The sequence below is a fragment of the Agelaius tricolor genome, unplaced genomic scaffold, assembly GCF_023055355.1.
Source record: "Agelaius tricolor isolate 1412-34295 unplaced genomic scaffold, bAgeTri1.0.p SCAF_2, whole genome shotgun sequence".
Lineage (NCBI taxonomy): Eukaryota > Metazoa > Chordata > Aves > Passeriformes > Icteridae > Agelaius > Agelaius tricolor.
In genome coordinates, this window is record NW_027269262.1 from 86,941,700 (window position 1) to 86,957,603 (window position 15,904).

General features: G+C 40.7%; 1 protein-coding gene across 1 annotated transcript in view; it reads right to left on the reverse strand.

Moving 5' to 3' along the window:
• ASAP1 (ArfGAP with SH3 domain, ankyrin repeat and PH domain 1) overlaps positions 1-323 on the reverse strand; it is a 113,013-nt gene extending 112,690 nt beyond the window's left edge. Inside the window, exon 1 of the mRNA XM_071421802.1 lies at positions 167-323. The gene's annotated coding sequence lies outside the window, so the exon portion shown is untranslated. The remainder of the gene's footprint in view (positions 1-166) is intronic.
• Between the last annotated feature and the right edge of the window lie 15,581 nt (positions 324-15,904).

Below are 15,904 nucleotides of genomic sequence, written 5' to 3' on the forward strand. Positions count from 1 at the left end.
CCCGCGGCCGCCTCCGAGCAGCCCAGCTCGGCCCCGCCGCGGCGCTGCGGGGAGGGCGGCGGGAGGGGAGCGGCGACCGCGCCGGGCTCAGCCCCTTTCCCCACCCGCGCCGACCCCCCCACGCCCCCCGGCCCGGCCGCTGCTCCCGCCCGCGTCGAGCACTGACTTGTGCGGGCTCGGGCTGCGCCCCCCGGGCGGGGGAGGCGGGGCCGGGCCGGGCGCGGCGGGGCCGCGGGGCCGCGCTGACGGGCACCGCTGACGGGCACGCGCCGCCCGCCGCCGCTACGCGCGACAACGAGGAAGCGGCTCCGCGCAGGCGCGGCCGGCGCTCCCCTCCCCCGGCCCCGCGGTTTCTGAGGGGGGGAGGCTGCCACTCTTTCGTTTTCTTATCATAAAAAAGGGTATTTTGGTGGGAGCTGACACGGCGGGGGGTGCTGGGCTGCGGTACTGTCCCTGAGCGGGAGAAGGAGCTTCCCGCGCCTCTGACAGCGGGGAGGGGAGGGACCCTGCCCGCCTCGGGCTGCGGGTCCGCTCCCGCTCCAGGGAACCCCCAGGGCGAGTCGGAGGCTCTCTTGTTTCTTTATTTCCCTTCCTTACGTCCGTCACGGGCGGTCGGAGCCCATCCGCCTGTGATGTGGAGCCGAGGATTCGTGCAGTTGAGGGAGCCACCCCTCTCGGCAGCCTTGACTGCATAGGTTTTTACGCTCCTTAGTCTTAGTTAATTTTTAAGAAGTCCTGCTATGATTTAGAGAAGCCCTTGAAGTTGCTATTGCCGATTTTGCGTTGCAAGCTGTGTGCTTGAGCCTTGCCAGAGCAGAGCTGTCTCGGTGCTGCCGTGGCCGGGTCGCACAGCCCAGCGCGGTGGCCCCAGAGCAGCGCTGGTCCGAACCTGAACCGCGGGTTCACAGCCCTGTGTTCATTCACAAACAGTATTTCTGAATAGTTAACATCTCCTTTATCCATTGTTGTATCATGTAACTCAGGGTAACTCAGGGAACTGGCAGACAGACCTTTTTTTTTCTTTTTTATTTTTAAAGCTTAGGTTTGGGGTCCCATATGTTCATTTCTAAAGAAGGCTAAGTCTCAGGAGGCTCAAGTAATTGTGGTCATCTGCTGCATCAGTGTGATTTATTTAGCCATACTGTGTGATTCCTCCTCCTTGTATTTGGGATTCTCCCCACACAAGGTGGGCCATTCGGGAATGGTAAATATTCTCAAATCTGAACAATTGAGAATGAGCAATATTATATGGCTGTATCCATTTCAAAAGATTTTATATTCTCTGCATAAATACCTACCACATTACAATGTGGTTAGGCTTGTACATGGTTTTGTATGTAATTCTAATAAAATGCCTGTGCAACTCAAAAATAGTTTACAGTATCAACTAAAAACTGCAGTGCCTGAGTAAAGATAAAAAGGAGATGCCTGATTTGATTATACCCATAAAAAAATTACTTCTATGCAGTTCTGTCAGCAAAAATATGACCAATACTCCTGAGCAGTGGTCCTGCCTGAACATGTTTCTGTATTTCATTGCCTTAGTAGAAGCCCTCCATATGGCCATGTGATTGCTGCTGCTGCTGCTGCTGCTTCACGTGATCCAGCTTTCTGGCACAAAGGCTCTGAGCTCGTACAGATGATTGTTAAACGTCATGAGACTCTGAAAGGTAGAGTAGGCAAGAGGAGGAGGAAGCCAAGAAAAGAACTGTGTGGGAGTTACAGTGAAAAATGGATTTGGGCAAAAAAAATGAAGCACTGAAGAAGCAGCGGGAGAGGTAGGAAGAAAATCAGTTGATGATCGTGTTCATCGGAGCAGTGGAGGAGGAAGAGAGACCAAGAAGATAAAAATGGCTGGTGGCATCAAAAGCAGTATTGAGAGTAAAGAACTGGCTGGGGGGTTGGGCCAGGAAAGAGCTGTTGGTAACATCCAAAAGAGCTGTTTTGGCCTAGCCTGCTTGGAAACTGGATGGGTGAGGAATATGGCCCGAGGGCCAAGCAGGGTCTCTATGGTCACCCCCTGTAATTTCCTGCTGAACATCAATCATGGGCTGTCACATAGCTGTTCCTGGTGGTCCACAGGTCAGCCACAGTGTTCACATTAGGAAGGTTCCTGATCCCTCACTGGCAGATTTCAAGTGAGGATAAATCCATCACACTGGTGGACAAACTGGTTTAATTAATTGGGTACTCTCACTGTCAGGGTTGAATTGTTCTTCTTCAGGCTGAAGTTATTGAGCTTGACCATTAATCTCTGGACTGTAAAATAACCTCATCTGTTATCCCAAAAAATCCCCCCAGAAGCTGAATATATTGCTAAAGACATAATTGCTTTGATACTATTTTGTGCAAATTTAAACTACAGAATTGAAGAGCATATTCAACTAAGAAAGGGAGTAGACTGGCCAGGGAAACTGTGGAGAGTGACAGAAGTGAAGGCAGAGCAGAAAGTGCAACTGAACTTTTGTGTTTCCTCATCAGGGAAAAAAGTTGTCTTCTAAAAATACATATTAAATGTATAAGAAATAGAATGAATACAGAAGAATACTGGTAAATAAAGAGAATGGCACAATGCCTAAAAATTAAAAAGGAAGATCATAGCTGCCATTTGGTCTGTTTTTGACTGTTCTGAAACAGTTTACTCTGCCAGAGGAATACAGTGCTCTGTTTTGCTGCTTAGAAGCAGCATTTCCCCTTCCCCTATTCAAATGTTAGTAAAGAAAATAGCCCTATAGGCATGACCTCTTTGGACTTGGATTATTTTCATTTAAACTCACTGGAAACAAGATCAGTTAATTAATGTGATTTTAATAAAAATATACAAGCTGCCTGTAAAAATGTGCTAACGTTTAAACTAGTGAAATTATGTAAGTATTTCAAATAGCATTCAGTGATTTTCAGATTTAACCATGTTTCCTGTTTTGAATTGCAATCAGTATCTGAGATTCAATTCTAAATTTGTATGATGCGCCCCTCTATAAATTGTCACTAACTGAAATCACTGTTTCACTTCACAAATGTCAAAGAATAATCATCAGAGTGTGAAAGTTATATTTCACAGTGTCTGCTGTAACCCTGTCTTAGTCTGTGCTAGATCCTGGGTGAGGCTGTGCCACAGCCTTTTTCTCATGGAAGGTTTACCAGTGAAGTTATGCTTATCTCAATCCTCTTGGTATTCTGAAGTGAAATACATCTTGTCCATCCTGGGCAAGCTAATGCCAGTGAGGATCATGCAAGCAGTGCTGGAAATCACTTACTCCTTACTGCTGATGCATTGCAGTCAAAGAAGTTGTGCTGTCTTGCCATCCCACCCAGTGATTCAATCTACAAATCCACTTGATTCCCTGGCTTGTATTGTGATTGCAAACAGAAGAGTTAATTACAGCAAACTGGCAATAATTCTGCAGTACTGGTGATAGTCACCATGCTTAGGGAGAGGCTAAGGAACATAGCAATGACAAGCTGCAGACACAGGTGTTATGCAATAAACTGAATAGCAATGAGAGTATTCTTCATGTTATAGTATTTTGGACAACTTATATTTAGATTGAGGTCATCAGTTCACTCACAGGAGCTGAGCAGGAGGGAACAGATGATGATGTTGTCATCACTGTGAACTTTGCAGCATGACCAGTATGTGCCAGAGGTTAAGAGCTACATGGCACTTGCACAGCTCTTCACATCATCAATGCAATTAACTACTGAAACCACACAGCAATGAGGTAGAGAACAGCAAGATTATGTTTCCACAATAGATAAGAAGCCAGATAGATGAGCCTGTGGCCCTGCTGTGTTTGTGGCTGTCTAGCTTTAGTCATGCAAAGCCATCTCATCTAAGCTGAAGGTAGTGGTGAATCTCCTGTGGGATGTGGTTATGCTGCCTGCAGAGAGCAGCCCCAGGACCACCCTGAGGTCACTCTTCCCTGCCGGGTAGGAAGCAAACTCACAGATGCAAACTCAGGTGAGGTTGCTGCTTTTGGAAACAAGCTTGACCCGGGTCCCTGGCTGTGCACCAGTGTGTTGTCAAGCATGCTCAGACAAGCTGCCTCCAGGGCCATTTGCAACCTCTCAGTGTGGCAGTGAAGTGAGTTGTTAGCAGGAAAATGGAAATCACTGTGCACATCCGTTCTGTGCAGTGACTCCTTCTGATTAGTACGGGTGTAGTCATGGCAGGATCTCACATGTCAAATTCAGGGAGTTTTGATTCTCAACTATTAACATGATGATGCCTTTTTGCAAATACAGTTTTACTGTATTTGCAAATACAGGTTTACAGGTTTACACTCATGTCTTGACTTGCAAGGTTTCCATCTTGGCTATTACTGCACATAAAAGTGCTGATTTTATAATATGACAGACAGTAGTGTTTAAGTAAAACATCAAATCATTGAAATGCACATGCTTTTCTTAGTAAACTATATAGTTGTTCTTTTTATGCTCCTTAGCTTCTCCACAAACATGGAGAGTGTCACCAGCTCCCAGCAAATAGCAACAGAAGTAGTGTGCTAAAATGCATCAGGAAAATATCCTTAGGCTATGTTTCTCTACTATATTGCTATCCTGAATATGTTTGTGGTTTGGTGTTAGATTCATCCATTTCAGCTAAACACAGCAGTCATGAGTACTTCCCATCCTCCTCCTGATCCTAACTCTCTTTATGAGATAGTTGTATGACATCAGGCATCCATGGCATTTGATACCTGATAAAGCTGATTTGAGGTTCCCTGAAAAAACATCTATATGGGAAATTGCTGGTCCTACATTTTTATAGTTTTATTTTTGATAACTTCTGACAGAATTAATGGGAAAAGCTTATTTAAGTTTATGGCCATAATACTAGAATATCCACAAATATTTCTGAATATCAGCTCTTCTCATTTGAGTTAGATGCTGGGCTTAGGGGATAAAAGAAGCTTCAAATCAACAGGAATCTCAGCAGGATGAGTTATGCTTTTGGTTTTGGAATATCTCACGTGCTAAAACTCAGTAAACTTTTTTTGTTAATGGAACTCTCTTAGTTTTATTTTGCAAAGCAAAACCACCCCTTTTATGTAATGACAAGTAACATCATCACTTTGTACTTCAGCAGGAAATGTTTAGTCAGGAGGTGTTTCACCTCCAGGAGCTGTGTCCTCTCAGAGGACGGTCGGACGGCTGACAGCCTTGCATGAAATGTAACAACCACGTATTTAACCTGCAGCATGTTTGCACGTTTAATATCACATAAGTGCATGATGTACTCACAGGAAAAGGCAAAGTCTATTTTAAACACTGAAGCCTACATCACACATTGTGACTGGTGCTAATTTGCTTGAAGGAAACGTACATGGTAAACTGCAGAGTGTTTCTACTTGAGTAAGAAGGCTGTTGGCTTTAACATTTGCAAACAAACCTTTGAAATTATTATGTTACTGGGACCAAATAGGTAACTTTCCAGTAAAAGAAAACTTCTTGCCTATGTCACACTGCTGAACACGAAGAAGACCAAAATCCAGGTCCAGCAAACATGCTGATTGCAATTCTGTGTTTTTTATGGGACAGTATCTTCTAATGTGGCTTATGAACTGCATGAGCTGTGTCAAGAATTTGTGCTGCTGCTGTGACTGTGTTGAATGCAAGAATCAGCTGATTTCAATTTTAATACTGGCATCTTCCATCATTTGTCTTCATCTGGTGTTTAAAATGAGATAGCAAATGTCTCAGAAACTTCATGTTATTTTAAAAACCTTTTAGCACTTACAATAGTGGCTTAAACAAAAGGTTCTTTTCGCATTCTTTCAATATTAAAATGAGAGCAAAAAGAGAGCCCATTGTGTTCTCATTATAAATGACATTTTAGTAGCATTAAGATCTTGTGGTTTTAACACTATGTGGACAAAATGAAAAAAAGATTAAATCAGAACATCAGAAATATTTTGCTGAATTATATATTTTGCATCTTATTTACATGAATGTCCTGGGCAAGTAGCTTGGCTGAATGATAAGGAAGCTCAAATAACCATCTCAAAGGACAACTGAAAATAACAGTACTGAAAATGAAGTGCAGCATTGAGTTACACAAGATTAAGCTGACTAATCTGCTGATTCAGTTTTGCCTTTGTTTTTTTGTTTTGTCATGCAAGATCAAGTGTCAAGCAGACAAACACGTAATAGCATTCCAGGCTCCCAGTAACAACAACAAGCAATGGGCTGTTCCCCTGCCACCTCTGCATTCTCCAAAAATGAAACAGCAAAATGCTCACCTGCAGCAAGAGGCAGCAGGTGAGGGACAAAGATCCTCCTTTTCTTGTTACAGGTGTAATGAATTTAGTATTTCTATTTCACAGATGGTTTTTGTTAGAGATGCTCATTTAAGAAACCTTACTTCAGTTGATAGGAAGTGCAATAATGCATATGAAGGGTCTGGAAGAGAAGCCATGCAAGGAGCAGTTTAGTTCACTTGGGCTGTTCAGCCTGGAGAGGAGGAGACTGAGTGAAGACCTCATTGTGATCTCCAGCATCCTCACAAGGCAAAGAGGAGGGGCAGACACTGATCTCTTCTTTCTGGTGCCCAGAAGCTGGACCCAAGGGAATGGCTGGAACTTGTGTGAAAGGAGGTTTAGGTTGGATATTAGGTTTTTCCCCCAGAGGGTGGTTGGGCATTGGAACAGGCACCCTAGGGAAGTGGTCACAGCCCCAAGCCTGACAGAGTTCAAAAAGCATTTGGAAAGTGCTCTCAGGTACATGGGATTCTTGGGCATGGTCCAGTGCAAGAACAGGAGTTGAACTGAGTGACATTATGGGTCCCTGACAACTCAGGACATTTTCTGATTCTGTGATTCTGTGTGTCAGGAGGCAACAGATTCTAACACAGCTCTTACAACATCTACAGAATATAAAAGCACAGCAGTGTCTTCTTCTATGTGGACTGGTTTTTGGACAGTCCAAAGGTATCAAACTCTTACAAGTGCTGATGGATAAGAAAACTGTCAGTGGAGCCACTCATAGGTTTGATGTTAACCCTTGCCCAAGAGAAAATATGAGCCTGCTCATTACTCACAGAGATGGTCAGGCAAGAACTGCTGACCCTGAGAGAGGTGGTGTTCCAGCAGTACCACCATCACTGCATTGGTGAGGAACACCACAGGGAAACCTGGGCACTGCTGTCCTTGCATTCCTGACACTGAGCAAATCTTTGAAGAATTATTGGGAAGGACACTGCAGACGTGTTGGCAGGAGAGCAGGTCATTCCAGTGGGATTCAAAGGACAAAATGAAGCTGATATGTCATGAAGGGATACTCTGATTGAAATGAGAGAAATAAGAGTCCTTCCAAAGAAGGAGTCATAGTAGCTGGATGCTTTTTTTCTTTTTTTGCTAATATGAAAAATAGCAATGACTAAAATCAGAGGGTGATACTGCAGAAATGAACATGTTGCAGGGCAGCTGGCATAGCAGGCTCTCCAAAATAAAAAGAGAATGAAATAAAGCCTCAATCCACATTGCAAACATTTCAATATTTTCTCTTTCCCTCTGGAAATGATATGGCTGTGTCATTACCAGGCACATCTCTGGTTCTACTGAAGATGCTAAATGTATGCTGATGGCAACACGCAGTGTTTTGCCTGCAGTAAAAATGAAGGGTCGGACCAAAATGAACCTGGGAAACAGTTGGAGAATGAAATAAAGGCTCTGTAGACCTGGGATCATGTCCTTGAGCTGCCACTCATGACTCTGACATGGCAACTGATCTCTGTGTGCATCATTTCTCTATCTGTGGAATGCAGACAATACATTTATTTCTCTAGGTTAAAGAACACTAGGCTTTTTCAGCTGAATACTGCTGTATCAGAACTAAATATTTTTAATACACATTTTATTGTAAGAGTTTCAAAAAGTAGCTGAGGGATGATAAGGACTCTCATTCCAAACAATTTTGTCAACACTTTTTTGGACAGACAGAAAGGTTTGCCAGGTAAATGAAAGGCTTTCTTTCTACTAGTTGTTAATGCTGTGAAAATAGAAATCAGAAAGATCTGGGTTTGTGAGGGACTCCTCCCTCTATATTATAGTTTTATTAACATTACTTTGTGGAAAAAGAGGGACTAAGACCCCCATGATAATAAACAGAAGTCACTAGCAAGATTTGCTAAGACACAGTTTGCAGATGTGAATGTGTATGGGCCTACTGAGTTGAAGTTTAAGTGCTGGCTTATAGTGTTGTCTGAGCATACTTTATTTCTCATAATTTCCTAAATAGCATCTCATTAGAGAAAGGCTGGAAATAAATCTGCAGATGTTGGATGTTATAAAAAAAGGTTCTTCCAGCCACTGAACATATTAGCACATCTGTGTTTGCCTTATATAAGCTGCTGTTTTCAAGGATGCATCCCTTGGCCAGACTCTAGACTTGAAAGTAGCATATGAAATTTTCAATTCAGGGGTGATGCCTTTTGGGTTTTGTTTGTGTTTATTTTGTTTGCATATTTGTTTGTTTTATTAAGGAAATCAGAATGTTTAACGATATGTAAGATCTGAAATAAATTGAGGCATAGCTCCTTTATGCTCAAGCAAAATTACTCATATTTAAAATTATGGTTTGCAGGTTTTATTAATGTAGATGTTTGAATGTTGAAGTCGTAAGGTTCTGGCAAAACCCAGCATGACAGATAACCATATGGAAGTTTTTGGAAACTAGTCTTGCTGTGTGTACCAAATTCCTGTTGGGCCAGTATTCCCATGGTGCTAAATGAAATTTAGCAGTGCAGAATTTCAGTCTAGAGGTCGATCACAGCAGCTCCTTTTGCCAATTACTCATTTGCTTCTACTTTTAACCACTGAATTTGAGCTTGCAGCTTCCTAAGTTAACTGGCGCTCCATTGACTACTGTAGAGGGTGACCATCTGCTCATCTGTTCTGCCTCAGGATTTTTTTTGAAGAAATGCTGATTTCATAAAATTTGAAAGGGCAGCAGGAAAGATGTCAAAAATCTTCAGCTCCTAAAAGTTTTGTGATAAAATTAAAATGAGTGGGGTAACAAAATGTTTCTTGTCCTTATGAATGGGAGAGGTTCACTGTCATCTTGTTCTATGTCAAGTTAATCAGTGTGGAAGAAAGATCCCCTAAGTGTCCCAGCCATGGGAAAAGTTTCAATGATGGTTTGCACCTCCTCAGGAGCTCCATCAAGACACAGATCTGTAGGAAATTTGGTTTCATTAACTTCTGGGATGTTAGCACTACTTATTTTCTTGTTGGCGCTTGTGATTTCCTTCAAGGAAATCTAGGAGCAGTAGGACATAAAAATGGAAGTGCCATTTCAAAATCAAGTAGGAATGTCCAGCTTAATAGCTCTATTTTTTTTAAATACAACTGTTTGACTTCTGAACTCTTCCTTATTTAGGACCTCGTGGACTCAAAAAGGAAAAGTATGTGTAGCCATGTGACAAAGCAAATGCGCCAAAGGAGGATTTATTCAGTTTTGGGAAGATCAGCAGCAGTGATTCACCCTCTTGGCTGGTCTGGACTGCAATATGGTCAACTGATTCCCCCAGGGAGGAAGAAAGGATGAAAGTCCCACACTGCTCTGTGGTCACAGGGAGCAGTGACCTATGCCAGGATAGCTCCAGGCCATGCATCCAATGCAAAGAAAACTTCAGCCTTAACCATCAGTATTGTTGATGTAGGGGATTCAAGTCAGGCAATCCAAATGTAGCTTTTAGTGGTTCAGTGAAAGAGAGTGAAAACTTTAAAACAAGAGAACTCACCATTTATCCAGAGACTGAATAAACAAAAAGCATATTTAGACAACTGTGTGCTATTCAGCACTTTACATCATGCAAAGAAAAGAGTCCCTCCTCTTTTCAAGCCCCCCCCAAATCTTGCCATAGATTTTTCAGGCTGATCTGAGAGATTTGTTGTTTTCAAAGTTAAAACAATGTCAGTTACCAGATCTAGATGAGTTGAAAGGAGTTACAATGTCCTTTGTACACCCTGACTCCTCATCCAGCTTTAAAATCTAGGAAAGCAAAATAAACTATGAAATAAAAGTTAGTGTTTGTTCCAATAATTGCTCAGGGGGCCAATGCTTTGTAAGGATTTACTGATTTATTGGAATTTTTGATCCTTGAAAGGCAATAGGTTAGACTTTTTCTGAGGAACACCCACTGTAAAGTCTGAAGTGGCATTAAGCAGAAAAAACCCACTGGCAGGTATTAAAATTTATAAAACATCTGGTCTGCTTTTTACTTTTTAAACTAGTTATTCATATTTATGTCTTTTGTCTTTCTTACCGATTCCATAGTGAATCTCTTGAAGAAAAACTTGAAAGCCTGGATGCTGAAGATCTCATGTCTCATCTGTCACGACCAGAAACCTACCTAGAAGAGGAGAAAAGATCAAGTAAGTAAAACTGACCAAAGCTATGGGACTGACAAAGTCACTTATTTAAACGGTCAATTTGAAACAATGTGTGTTAATTCTTCAGTGATGGAAATTTATATTCCATTATTTGAGTGCTGCATTTGATATTATGAGTTTCACTGTGGTAAACAGATCCATTAGAAATTCCCTGATAAAGAACACCCTGTTAAAAATTGCTAGAGGAGAGCTTCATTTAGCTGGCTGAGAAAACTCTCTGTCTAACTCAATGTGGCAACTACTCAGTCAGCTGCACTGAGTGCAGTGCTGGTAAGGACTTGCCTGTCCAAGCTGTCTGACACTTCAGAAGACCCTGTTTTCTGATATAACTTCAGTCTTAACCATTCAAGCTGAAAATTTCAATGTCAGGTGTATGCACCAGACTGATCTTTTTTGGAAGATGGAGATAAGATCTGAAGGATAAAGAGACTGGGAACAAGAAGTGTTCTGACGGGACAGAATCCTGCATGTGGGAGAGGGCAGGAGGGTGTGGGGAGACAGTCATGTCAGGATGTGGACAACTGGTCTCACAATTTTTCATCAGGTTTTTCTGCCACTATATTGCATACTCTTTTCAGTTTAAGACTTGTGTTGCTGTGGGGAAAGGAAGGTGCTAGACATGCTGCAGAACCCTGAGCAGGTGAGTAGGGCTGGCACATACCTTTCAGTTTGGGACATTCTGGGATGATCTTCATGTTTGGTCCAAAGATAAAAGCTGGAAAAAGATTGGCAGGGACTTGAGGCCAGATATGGGTGCTAAGAAGGAGAACACTACAGAGAAGCCATTGCCATGAGATGGTAAATCAGGTAGGCTGGCACAAGCCCTTGAGTCGGAGGGGCGTGGACTGCATGGGGTGGCACATGGGAGAGGTGATAAGGACCCATAAAGATGAGAATGAGATCAGAGTCAAACAGAGGGGCCCAGGCAGCAAGGGAGTGGGAGAGAGGCCATCCCCAGATTACACCCTTTGGTTAACCAGTCTGCCCATTTTCATTCGAGCACATCACTTTATTCCTTGATTCCATGAGGAAAAACACAAATCCTTCTCTATGAATATTTTTTTTTAACCTTCTGTCTAGGAGAAGCCTTGTTATGCCTGTTGACCTATTTCCCCAGAGACTGCTGTAGTTTGTTTATGGGGTTTGTCGTGTTTGTTTTGTGTTTCCAGATATGTCATGTGGGCCTGGAGGTTTTCCAACCCTTAACATTAAAAATAACATCGAATAGTCCTTGTCTCCAAGACATATGAGATTCAATTAAAAGTTGCGACGTACAAGGTTTTGGATGGGATGTTAGTATCTCTCTTTTCCCTTCTGTTTCTGAGCCTTTAGGATACTTTCAAGTGATGTTGTCAAAAGCTCTTTTATTATTAAGAGGGTTAGACATCTTTTTTACCAACAGACTTCAGATTTTTACATGCTGCCTGGAAAGGATCTGAGATTTCACCAGATATGCCACCAGCTTGGCAGCATAGGAGGAGGAGACATGGTTATGGGCTCTGCTGATAAGGAGGTGTGTCCTTTGATTTGAAGGCCAGTGTGCAAGAGGAGGAGTATCTGCCTCAAATCAAGAATATTATGCTTGAATATTGTGGTACATGCTGGAAAAAGTTACTAGAAGGAGGCCCTGGCACTGCACTGTGTTTTTGTGGATTTTTTGTGGAAAGGCGTCTCCTGGCAGACAACTGAGTACCATCATCTTACAACAAACCCTTAGCCACTGGCAACCCTGGATGTGACTCAACCCCTGGTGACATGTGTGCTGGTTCTTTAATTTTACAGCATACCTCTTCCTTTTAATTAAGTTACTCATCTTCATAGGCAAAAAGTCACCATCATCATAGGTTTATGTTATTCAAATCAAAGCAAGAAATAAAATATATATAATGGCTCATTACTTTCTAAGTTTACAAGTAACTATGATTGACATTGGACTAAATTTTAAATGGATGGCAATTTATTTTTTGTAAGCCTTAAAAGTCACAGAATCTCTTTATGTCTGCTATAATAAGCTACTGAATATTATTTAATTGCTCATTTGCTATAAGTGGCATTATGAGCATTTTTGGTTACATCTCAGTGGTTATAGAATGATTATATTCCCTTTCTAGGTCTCCTACTCATTTTGGAGCCTATTTATACAAGAGCAATCAGCAAATAAATAAAATATCAAAGAAATCCAGAGAAATATTTATAGAGAGATGAAGTTGGTTGAAGTTATCATCATTGATTGATGAGAAACAACACTGAGAAGGAAATATATGTGGCTCTCCTAGAGAGAGGAATGGTGGCCCAGTGATGAAAGTGCTCATGTGAGTTCAACACTGACTCCGTGACCTTGGACAATTTTTTAGGGCATCATTCAAATGGCAAATTCCTCAAGCCATATACCCATTAGTGTAATTTATCTGGGTAAAGAGTCTTTTGAGGCTAAATACAGCTTTTCTGAAACCCTTGAACCAATGACAGTAGAAAAATTTGGGCTGTGTCAAGATGGCATTTTGACTCTTCTTCTCACCCCCCTAAGAAACCAAAACCAATGCTGCTGGACCATCCATGGCAATGTGGAGGTAACATTACCAGATTTGTGGGAAATCCTTATATATGACAGTATGTGAGTGGGAACAGGGAGTGGATATGAAATATAAAGGCCCAGAACATATAGAGAACAATGAAAACTGGAGAAATATGATTGCTTTTCACCCAGGAACACCTACACCTGAAAAGAGAAAGTCTAGTGGGGCTTCAGCAAGGAGGGGGCCTAACTGAGAACAGGGTGGCATTAATGGCAGCTGGGTGACAACTCGACACAATACAGGAATACAATAGCTGATTCTATTAGTCCTTAGATGAGGAAAGCATTTGTTCTTGTGCCTAGTTATAAATACATACAATTATATTGGATTAATTGGTACAATCTAACTGCTTGACTAATCCTAATGCTTAACTAATAAGTATAATAAGTTGAATCCCTGAATTTTTAAGGTTTTAGAACAGGGTAAGTGTTGTGGAAAGCTAATGAATTCTCAGGAAGAGAATATAACAATTGCCAATGTGTAATAATCAAGAAAAACAATTATGCAGGGATTTTGCAGAGGAGAGGAAAATATCAGGAAATATTTTTTACACGCTTTAGTTACCTGCATTTGATATTGCCTAAACTCTGTGATTTCATGCATAAGTCATTTAATGACCTATTTTATCTTGCTTTTTGTTTTAGGATTTTTTTTTCTTTCATAATAGAGGAAAGAAGAGGACTTTTTTTTTTCTTTCATAATAGACTCTATGACCTGAGTAGCAATAATATAAATCCATATTTTTTCATGTCTAATGACTATTTTAGGGCAAATACTAGCCAGCCAATTTTCTCATATTCCTGAAACAGAAGTACCCTAACTAGAAAAACTCAAACAAGCAAAAGTTAATATTGTTTTTACAGTCACTGATGCAATAACAATAGTAGTTGTGCACCACCATGCTGAAAATCAACTCCCTTTATGTCCAAACAATAGTGTGAATCACAGAAATCTGACCTTGATATACAAATGTGATCATGTAGTAATTATAGCTCTTGTGCTTTCTGTATAAACAGACTACTTCATCTGGAAATTCTGCAATTTGCAGCTAATGACTGAGCAGAAAGCTTTTATATCCCAAAAAGCTTTAAAATAAAGCAGGTAGAAAAATCTTATTTCCTGCAAATGAAAAAAAGAAGCTGGTTACTTGAACAGCAGTGAATCAAGTCATTGTTCTATCTATGTTCTGTTGAAAAGCAGATATTACATATTTAAAGATTGTCCTCAAAATCACATTTTGCAAAGGTTATTAAAGACACTTTCATGGGCAAAATATGGAACTAAATTACTCAGTCCCAGTGGTAACCGACATGTTCTTTAACAACTGTGAGGTTAACAAAAATATCTTTCATTTCATGCCAAAATCTGCTTGTTCTGTTTGTGTCTGTGTTGGTATCATCCAAACAGGATGTGACAAACATATGTTCTTTGGCTTTGCCCTAATCCATGATTTGGATAACACTATTAAGATGTGGTCTAACAAACTTCAGGGAAGCAAATCTAAGAATATTTGTCTGTGGGCTTGATTTTAGTATGTCCTAAGCAATAGAAGCTCCACCTTGACCTCATGAATTAGCTGTATGTGTTTTCAGTGCTTCCATAAAAATATATGATTAAAGTATTAGCATGCTTATAAACATGGGCTGAATCCTGAAAGAAGACAATAGTAGAAAACTAACCCAGAAAAGAGCCCAGGAGTGACCCTGAAGGGCTGAGTGACATCCTCTTGATGATGAGTCCCCACTTATGAGGGTTTCCAATAAAGTCAATTGCTCAGGTTTTAATCTATTCAATCATTACAGTAGTGACCTTGAAGAATTCTAATTTCTTAATCAAAATTTTGTTTAGTGCCACAAGTGCTACCAAAGTTCATAAGTAATACATAAGTAGTATAGATTTTTCTTTTCCTCAGGAAAATTTAAAACCTTAAAAAATATCAAGATAGTAAGATAGTTTTCTTGAAATAAAATATATTTTCCTTAATTCCATCCTGATTGGTATGCAATGAGTAATGAAAAAAGTAATAAATTGCATTATTTTTCTCTGATTCTCTATAAATAATACCTGGAATTAACAATTCCAGTGTTTTGCACTGGATTGATGTCAAGCTGAGAGGGTATTAATCCTCAGTCATTACACCAAACTTTTAAATATATTGGCAAAGTATGAGATTTTTTTTTATTCATCTTGACATATCCTCATGCTTGAATATGTATGGAAAACCAACTGAAAAATTCAGACCTTTTCCTGCATGGTACTTTTAGAAATAGCAACTGATTTAAAAAGGACCTAGTTTAAGGAGATGGTTATTACTGTTAGAATGGAAATTAGTTCTCTGTCTCATGTGATATAATTGTCATATGATTATGAAATGATCATGGATGGGCTGTGCAGGTGCTATAGAACAGTGGTTTGGTATTCATGCTGCAAAACATAATTCTAAGACTTAACAGTTTTTTACTCCAGGATTTTATAGCACATTGCCAGAGAGGGCGAGAGGGCTCAAGGGTGCTTGTTTGGTCATTTTATGCAGTCTTGTTCAGAGGTGAATTTTCTTTAAGACTTAGTTCTATGACAAAGATTTTTGTAAGTATTTAAAATGAATGATTTTCTAGTCTTTGCAGCCTGTGTTTTATTATTTGTCTAAGGGCTTCAGGAAGGTGGTATTGTGAGTTAAATCTCCCTGTATCCATTTAAGAATGACCTTTTTATCACTTCTGACTATATCCATCAGCTGTTTCTTGGGCTCAGGGAAGAATTTTCATTTTGTGGAGGCAGCACCTAATCAGAGTCTCTGCTGCCCAGCTTCAGACCTCTGCAGGGCTTTCACTGATCTTGTCAAGGGTATTTTTTTTATTTGATGACAAGGTTGCCATTCACAGTCCAAGATTTGGAGTTACTTATAATCCATTTCTGAAAACTATGAGGGGCTAA